We start from the raw sequence: 8910 nt of genomic DNA on the forward strand, positions 1-8910 counted from the left end.
GGAGAGCATGTGTCACAGTCAGAGGACAACCTACAGGAGCCTGTTCCCTCCTCCCACCAAGTGGGCTCTGGGAATTGAACTCGTGCTATGAGGCTTGGCGGCAAACACATTTTCCTCTTGAGCCATCTGGCAAACCTGAATCTCACAGTTTGCAAAGAAGCTAAAATCTAAGATCTCTGGTGAGCAGGCGATGGCAGATGCCATCACAATGGTGAGGGATCACGTGTCAAGGTGGCAGCCGGAGCACAGGCAGCCACTCACCTTGCCCCTTTAATTGCAACCACTCACAAGGAGGCTAGCACGTGAATGCCATCCTGGGGCAGCACCCACAATGAACCTTCTGTAAAGAGTTCATCACCTCACACTGCTGCCCTGGGGACCAGGCTTCCAGCACATAAACCCTTGGGGGACAGACTGCATCTAAACCACATCCGACCCATAGACCTCGTTTTACAGTAACGCTCTCAGTGTCTGCCTTCGTTCCGTTTGGGTTGCTGTGATAAGATGCTCCAACAGAGGCATTTTAGTAGGAAAGGATAAAGCTTATTCCAGCCTATGAGTCCTGAAGGAGAGTCCATCACGGCAGGGAAGACATGCAATGGGCAGGAGATGCATGGCGGGGGGAGCAGAAGCAGGCTGACCAAGTTTTCATCCTCACACAGGAAGCAGAGAGGGAAGAAGATGAGCTAGGCTATAAACCCTCAAAGCCCATCTCCAGTGACATCCTTCCTTTAGCAAGCCCCACCTCCTAAAAGTCCCATACATAACCTTCCCAAAAATGACCACCATCTGTGGACCAAGTGTTCAAATATATGAGCCTATGGAGGGCATTTCTCATTCAAAGCACCACGGTATGTCACATAATTAATGCAAGATTGGGAGACCACAGGCGCTGAACATTATTTGTTAAATGAATGAATAATTAAAAAAAAAAAAGGAACATATCTCACACACCAGAATGAATCTCACCAGTTCATCTCAATGGTATCTAAGTCTTAAATCGGCATCATTTGGCCAAGTTTGAGTTCCAATGGGACAGAGCAAGGGCTTTGTTGTCTGTGCAAGGCTGTGCAACGGGGTTCAGTGTTTTCTTCCCAATGCTACTGTCTCAAATGACTTGAGTGGCCCCGGGGCTTTCTGGTGAGGAGATCAAATGTCTCCAAAACTGACTAATTTCCCCAGGAGGCTCAGCTGGATCAAGCAGTAATGAGACAGACTTGTCTTGGAGAAGTGTAACCCTGTTGACGCCACTAGAACTGTAGACTATGTACTTAGGAAACTGTCACCAAGCAACCAAATTCTAGTGTGTAGCTTTAATTAGCAGAGGAGGAAACTGACTGGCAGGAGACCTTCCTAAGGCCTTCTGACTCCTGGTCCTGTGTAGGTTCTCTTTCTCCATCCCTCAGTGGGAGTCTCATGAGCACATCTCTAGCCATTTATAAAGCAGAGTCTGATCTTTGTAATATGTCACAAAGCCTCCCAGATGGGAACGATGATGGCTGGCTGTAAAGTCAGTGGTCTTCTTCCATCTTTATATTATATGGGGTTGGGGCTTCTAACTCAGGTGGCCTGGCTCATGCGGAAGTCTGTACCGGCTGCAGACCCGGTACGAACACCAGGCCTGAGGCCCTGAAAGGGTTTCTCCGGAAACAGAATTAGAACACAGACATGTCTATCCTTGATGTCCCTAGTTCTCTGACTCTACGGAGACACCCAAACACAAGGGGCTCTTACACCCCTTACACAAAAGACAATGTGACAGTGTCTTGTATGATGCTGGCTGGCAATTCTTCTGCTTTACAGTCCTGGAATTTAAGGCATACACCACCCTGTCCAGCTCCTCCCATACATTTCAAGTCTTCTTTGCTAACCTGCACTGCCTAATGCCAAGTAAGTGATATGTACATAGCTGGTATGCTGGGCTATTTAGGGAGGCAGCAGCGGCAGTGGCAGTAGGGGGCAGGGGGACAACCCATACATGTTCATGCAATCTTATATTTAGGTATTTTAAATTCATGGTTGGCTAAATCCACAGATGAAGAAAACTAGGGAGGAAGTGGGGACTGTCCTACTGTCCTCTACCAGGGACCTCAGAGGGTGCCTATGGGATATGAGTGGGGTGTGTGGGGGGTGTCTTCTGTATGTGAGAAATATCTATAAGACCTGGCCTAGGGCTTCCTGTGCCCACCACGAGCCAGGCACTGCTCTAAGCAATGGCTCTCAGAGTAATTTTTTTTTTTTTAGGTTTTTGTTTTGTTTTGTTTTGTTTTTTGTTTGTTTGTTTGTTTGTTTTGAGACAGGGTTTCTCTGTGTAGCCTTGGCAGTCCTGGAACTAACCCTGTAGACCAGGCTGGCCTCGAACTCAGAAATCCGCCGGCCTCTGCCTCCCAAGTGCTGGGATTAAAGGCATGTGCCACCACCGCCCGGCGTAATTTTTTTTTTTAATGGTCTTTCAAGACAGGGATTTTCTGTAGCCCTGCCTGTCCTGGAATTCACTCTGTAGACCAGGCTGGCCTCGAACTCAGAAATCAGCCTGCCTCTGCCTCCCAAGTACTGGGATTAAAGGCGTGCGCCACCACTGCTGAGCTGGCTCTCAGAGTACTGTCCAGGCCCCTGGAAAGGTTTTTTTTTTTTTTTTTTTTTTAGGTTTTTCGAGACAGGGTTTCTCTGTGTAGCCTTGGCAGTCCTGGAACTAACCCTGTAGACCAGGCCGGCCTCGAACTCAGAAATCCTCCTGCCTCTGCCTCCCAAATGCTGGGATTAAAGGCGTGTGCCACCACCGCCCGGTCCCTGGAAGGGTTTTTAAGACCTTTTCAGGGGGTTGTTGAGGTGAAAGGTTTTTTTAAGAGCGATTCCAAACTTTGCTGGTATTTTGTATCCTTGTCTCCTCAGTCACAGCAGAACTTCCAAAAGCCACACAACACTTGACAACTAAGGGGGAGCTGACGAAACAGATCTCTGACTGTGTCTGTAGCAGTAGGGCTTGGCTTCCTGAGTCTTTGCAGTTCATTTTATTTTGGTTTTGCTTTTTTAGCTCTTAAGGATTTTCAAATTATTATTTCATTATTTTATGTGTATGGATGTTTTGTCTGCATGTATCTCTGCACCACAGTCATGCCTGCTGCCCTGAGAAGCCAGAAGAGGGCATCAGATCCTCTAGAACTGGAGTTACAGACTGCCATGAGCCACCACATGGGTGCTGAGAATTGAACCCAGGTCCTCTGCAAGAGCAGCCAGGGCTTTTAACTGCAGAGCCAACTCTCCAGCCCCCTTTTAATGGTTTTTGTTACATTCATTTACTTTGTGTATATGTATATATTATGGCTTTGGGCACGTGTGTCACAGTGTGTATGGACGTCAGGGAACAATTTGAGGAGGCTGGTTCTCTCCTTCTACTCCGTGGGTCCCAGGAACCCAGCTCTTGTCAGGCTTGGCCCAAAGTGCCTTTACTCACTGAGCATCTCACTGGCCTTTAGAAAACATTATTTCTTTATTTTTAAGGTAAGACTCCATTCACTTGAACTTACTCCCTCAGCCTCCTGACTGCAGGGATTACAAGTGAGAGCCTCGGGCTCAGCTGGCTTTATTTCCAAAAACCTGGTAAATAGCCACAGATAAGAATCCCTGTAATGAATTCTTTATAGCTTTCAGTCAGGGTTAAGAACATAATGTGTTTTGGGCGGCTAAAACTTTGAGATCCTTCTTATTGTAGATACTGTAAGAAGTTAAGAAGAGCTGGGCAGTGGTGGTGCATGCCTTTAATCCCAGCACTTGGGAGGCAGAGGCAGGTGGATTTTTGAGTTCGGGTCCAGCCTGGTCTACAGAGTGAGTTCCAGGACAGCCAGGGCTACACAGAGAAACCCTGTCTTGAAAAACAACAACAACAACAACAAAACAAAAAACAAACAAACAAAAGAAGTTAAGAAGCGTGAGAAGATGGAGAAGAGAGAAGGGCCGCAGGGCCGCATAGGACAGAGGAACAGCGGTGTGCAGTATTAAATAAGGACCTAGACTCATTGAATAAGTCAGATGGCACTGTAGAGATGGCTCAGTGCTTAAGAGCACAAGCTGCTCTTCCTGAGGACCTGAGTTCGATTCCCAGCACCCACATCAAGTGGCTTACAACTGCCTGTAACCCTAGCTCCTGGATGATCTGACATCTTGGACCTCTGTGGGCTCTTGCATTCAGGTGCATATACCCACCCACATATACATAATAAAAATAATAAAAATAAATCTTTAGGAAAGGAAAGTATAAGCCAGTAAAGATGACACATGCATTTAAACATGGCACTGGAGAGGCAGAAGCAGATGGATCTCTGAGTTTGAGACCAGCCTGGTCTAGGTTATATCTCAAACCCTGGGTGAGGTGCCCATTTAATATATCAAAGTGGAGCTGGCTGCCAGGTTCTCCCAGCATTTTTTAGTCTCTTCCTGTTACAGGTTAAGGGTATGTCTGGGGTAGCCTTTGCTCTACCTCAAACTCTTCAGCTCAGGGACGGGGCTATCCTTCTGCTAGAGGCTCTTCCCTATATAATCCAAATATCCTGGTTACCCGTTTCTCTTTTCACCTCTTGCCCTCTTGGATGCTGCACCTGGTTTCCCTCTCTCCCCTCTCTTCCCCCCTCCCCTCTCCTCACTTGGCTCAGGGTCATGTCCACTGTAGTCTCTCCCAGATGTCCCTACCTCTAACTACGTTCTCCTTTTTATCTACAATAACCTTTCTCCTCCACCATACCTGCGAGCAGTTATGTCTTTCCTTTTTATTTTTATTTTTTTAATCTCCACAGGGGTTTCCAAGATAGTCAGTATTACACAGAGAAACCCCCAAGGGGAAAAAAGATAAAAGATAAGCATAAATCAAATATCTGATATTTCTGAGTTGCTACTTAAAATTCTTTCTATGCCCTATATTCATAAGTCAGTTAAACTTAAAATGAAATAAAACAGAAGAGAAAATTAAAATGTTCTCATTCATCCTAAATTATCATGTTTTATCTATGTATAAATAAATTTATTTATACATTAATAACTTATACATAAATAAGTTTATTTATGTATAAATGTGTAAGAATCTATCATTTAAAGAAACAAGAAAGAAAAATTCTTCCATCTCTTTGAAATTCTACTTGGAATTTCATCTCCCACATCCACAAAAAGAACCTCTGTTCTGACTCTTTTAAAGGGACGTTCCTCTCCTTGTGGGACTCCGGGAGTGGAAACCAGGTCCTCCCATCTGCCAGACACATGCTAACACTGAGCTGCAGCCCTCTCTTCTGATGCTCCAGTTCTCTTCCCCCACAATGCTTTGTGGTTTTACCATCTATGAGAGTCTCTAGGAGTGACACGATTCTCTTTTTAGTTCTGGAAAAACCAAGAAGCCATTGGTACCTGTGGTGAGGGAGTGGCAACTCAGGTACAAATAAATGAAGTCACCTAGGAGAATGGGCTGGACAGAGCACAGGCACAGGCTGGCTCAGTTGCTCTGAACCTTCTTCCAGGGGCGTCCAAAGGACGGGGCAGCTGGAGATGGAGGCACAGACCCTGCTCTTGCATCCTAGCTCAGTACCTACCTATCTCTGGGCTGCAAGGTAGGACAGAGCTGAAGTGTGGTGACTTAGGCAGAACAAGGCCTCTAGGAGCTCCTGCCTCAGGCTATTTGGACCAGGAATGGCCAGCATGCACATCTGTACAGTGTCTTCCTCAAGCTAGGATCCTGAGATAACAGCCAAACCCGTGTCTACCTGTGGACTCACAGGCCTCTGGACTAGGTGAGCTGCTAGTCTGCCCTGGACAACTAGGCACAGCTGTCACTCTTGAGCCACAGCTCTGTAGTGTCTTTGTCCAAACATTTTGCAAATGATTTTTCTCAGACTTTTAAAGGCACACTGCCATTCGTGAGTGTCGGTGTTATCCGGTGTCTGAAAGTGCTCTTGTTTCACTTTTCCATTTTCTCTCTGGTTGCTTATATAACCCTCCTCCTCTTTCTTTCTCCTCCTCTTCCTCCTCCTCCCCTTCCTCCTCTTTTTCCCTCTCTTCCTTCTCCCCTTCTTCTTCCTCCTCCCCATCTCCCCCGCCTTCATTTCTCACTGGTCTGGAGTTTCACGTGGCAGGCCTTCATGTGAGCTAGTTTTACCCCATCACTCTCAGCCCTTGTTGGACTCCAGCCTGCAGGGTTTTGCGTTTTGTTTTTCTGCCTGTCTGTCTGTCTGTTTGTTTAACCAATGGTCCTCTCTGGTCTTCTGCTCTATCTAGAACACCGTCGACCTACTATCAGGTCCCCTCAGCTGGACTCCCACTTCCTCCTCCTCTCTCCTACTTCCAGTCTATCCTTCTTTGCTCCTTTTGCCACTGAGTTTGGTCTTCCAAACTTTTATTGTTATTTTACTTTTTAAAAGTGATCAGGCCTGCCTCCCTTCTTTCCTCTCTTTTTCCTTCTTCCCTTTTTTTTTTTTTTTGGAGGTAGGGTCTTGACCTTGAACTCCTGACCTTCCTGTTCATGTCCTGCAGTATGGAATTGCAGAGCTGTATCCCACACCCTACTCAGATCTTTACTTTTTTTTCAGAGGTGAGGGAACACAACAGGGTTTCACTGTGTAGCCCTGGTTAGCCAGAAATTCAACATGTGGCTCAGGCTGGCTTCGAACATATAAAGATCTGCCCACCTCTGCCTTCTGCTGTGTGCTGGAATTAAAGACAAAAGCTTTGCGCACGAGTGCACATGTGCACACGCACACAAACACACACGTACACACACTGTCTCACACTCATACACACACATTCTCTCCCACATACACAAACACTTTCTTTCTCATATACATACATATGCATATATTCTCTCTTTCACACACACATACACACATGTACACACATACTTTCTCACACACATACATACACACACATTCTCTCTCACACACACACTTTGCCTCACACACATCCACACACATACTCTTTCACACACACACATACACATACTTTCTCTCTTACATAATACATACACATAATACTCTCTCACACACACATACATGTAGACACACACTTTCTCAGACACACATACACACATACTCTCTCACACATACACCACACGTATTCTCTCTCTCATGCACACATGCGCACACATACACGCACGCATACACACGTACATGCACACACGCATGCACATACACACCCATACACATGCACACACAACAAAACATTTCCACCAACTGGGAACCAATTCTTTTTTTTTTTTTTTTTTTTGGCTTTTCAAGACAGGGTTTCTCTGTGTTGCCCTGGCTGTCCTGGATCTCACTCTGTAGATCAGGCTGGCCTCAAACTCAGAAATCTGCCCACGTACGCACACACACACACACATGCACACACACACACAAACACACACACACACACACACACACACACACACCTCCCAGCACCTCATCCGTTTCTTCCAGGTTGCCTACTGTATTTGTTCTGGCCTCTCTCTGACTCTCAGGTTTCCCCAGGCTGTGAGGTGTTCCCTGGTTCTCTCCTCAGGGCAGTGCCTAGAGGCTTTTTGGCAGCTCTGAGCACACGTGGGCTGTCCACTTAGAGCTTCACCACAGGGTGGTCTGGGTGGCGATTTGCTAGGAACTGAAGTATGCCGGGTTTTTATGTGTTTTCATTAAGCTGGCCAGCCTCCACGCCCTCCCTGCAGGGTGAGCTCACACTGAGTAACTGCAAGGACTGGGGCAATTCGAATGTCCTATTTTCTTTTCGTTCTTTTTTTTTAAATTTTTATTAGTTATTTTCTTTTTTTACATTTCAAATGTTATCACCTCTCCTGATTTCCCCTCTGAAAACCCCCTATTCCTTCCCCTCCCTCCTTGCTCACCAACCCACCCTCTCCCACTTCCTGGCCCTGACATTCCCCTACACTTCACAAGACCAAGGGCCTCTCCTCCCATCGATGACTGACAAGGCCATCCTCTGCTACATATGTGGCTGGAGCCGTGAGTCCCCCCCATGTGTACTCTTTGATTGGTAGTTTAGTCCCTGGGAGCACTGTGAGTACTGGTTAGTTCATATTGTTGTTCATCCTAAGGGGCTACAAACCCTTCAGCTCCTTGGGTCCTTTCTCTAGCTCCTCCACTGGGGACCCTGTGCTCAGTCCAATGGATGGCTGCGAGCATCCGCCTCTGTATTTGTAAAAAATATGGAACACTTCACGAATTTGTGTGTCATCCTTGCGCAGGGGCCATGCTGTATCATTCCAACAGCACAAATGTCCTAGTTTCATGTTCAGCTCTTAAAACACCTTGCATCTTTCTTTCTATTTTCTTAATTTAATTTTTATGTATATATGAGAGTGCCTGTATGTATGTGTGTGCATTACATGCATGTCCAGGGCCTCAGAGGACAGAAATGGATTCCAGACTCTCTGGAACTGGAGTTATAGGCAATTGTGAACTTCTTAGGTGGGTGTTACCAGGAAACCAAACCTGAGTCCTCTGTAAGATCAGCAAGTGCTCTTAACTGCTAACCCATCTCTCCAGCCTCCTTAATGTTTTTTTTTTTTTTTTTTTTTTTTTTTTTTTTTTTTTTTTTTAGATAAGGTTCTACGAGGTAGTTCAAAGTAGCCTCGAATTCACAGTAATCCTCCTGCTTCAGTTTCTCAAGTGCTCAGATTCCAGATATATGCGACTACATCCAGTTCATTATTTTTCTTTTTCTTTGTTTTTATTATTTTTAAACTTTGGGGTGGGGGTGTGTTCTGTTTGTTTTTGAGACAGGGTCTTGCTATGTAGCCCAGGTTAGCCTCCTGCTCCTACCTGCTCAGTTGTTGAGATTACAGCAACATCTTCAATGCTACCTCACACTTCCCAGGCCAGAGATTAATTTTACAGTTGTCTTTTAGAACAGGAGGGTGGGGTGGGTAATGGGAGGGAAACTTCG

The 8910-nt window shown here is 45.9% G+C and overlaps 1 pseudogene; it reads right to left on the reverse strand.

Annotated features, from left to right (window-relative positions):
* Window positions 1-8164: 8164 nt before the first annotated feature.
* Window positions 8165-8319, reverse strand: LOC116083140 (annotated as a pseudogene).
* Between the last annotated feature and the right edge of the window lie 591 nt (window positions 8320-8910).

The sequence above is a fragment of the Mastomys coucha genome, unplaced genomic scaffold, assembly GCF_008632895.1.
Source record: "Mastomys coucha isolate ucsf_1 unplaced genomic scaffold, UCSF_Mcou_1 pScaffold11, whole genome shotgun sequence".
In the NCBI taxonomy this organism is placed as follows: Eukaryota; Metazoa; Chordata; class Mammalia; order Rodentia; family Muridae; genus Mastomys; species Mastomys coucha.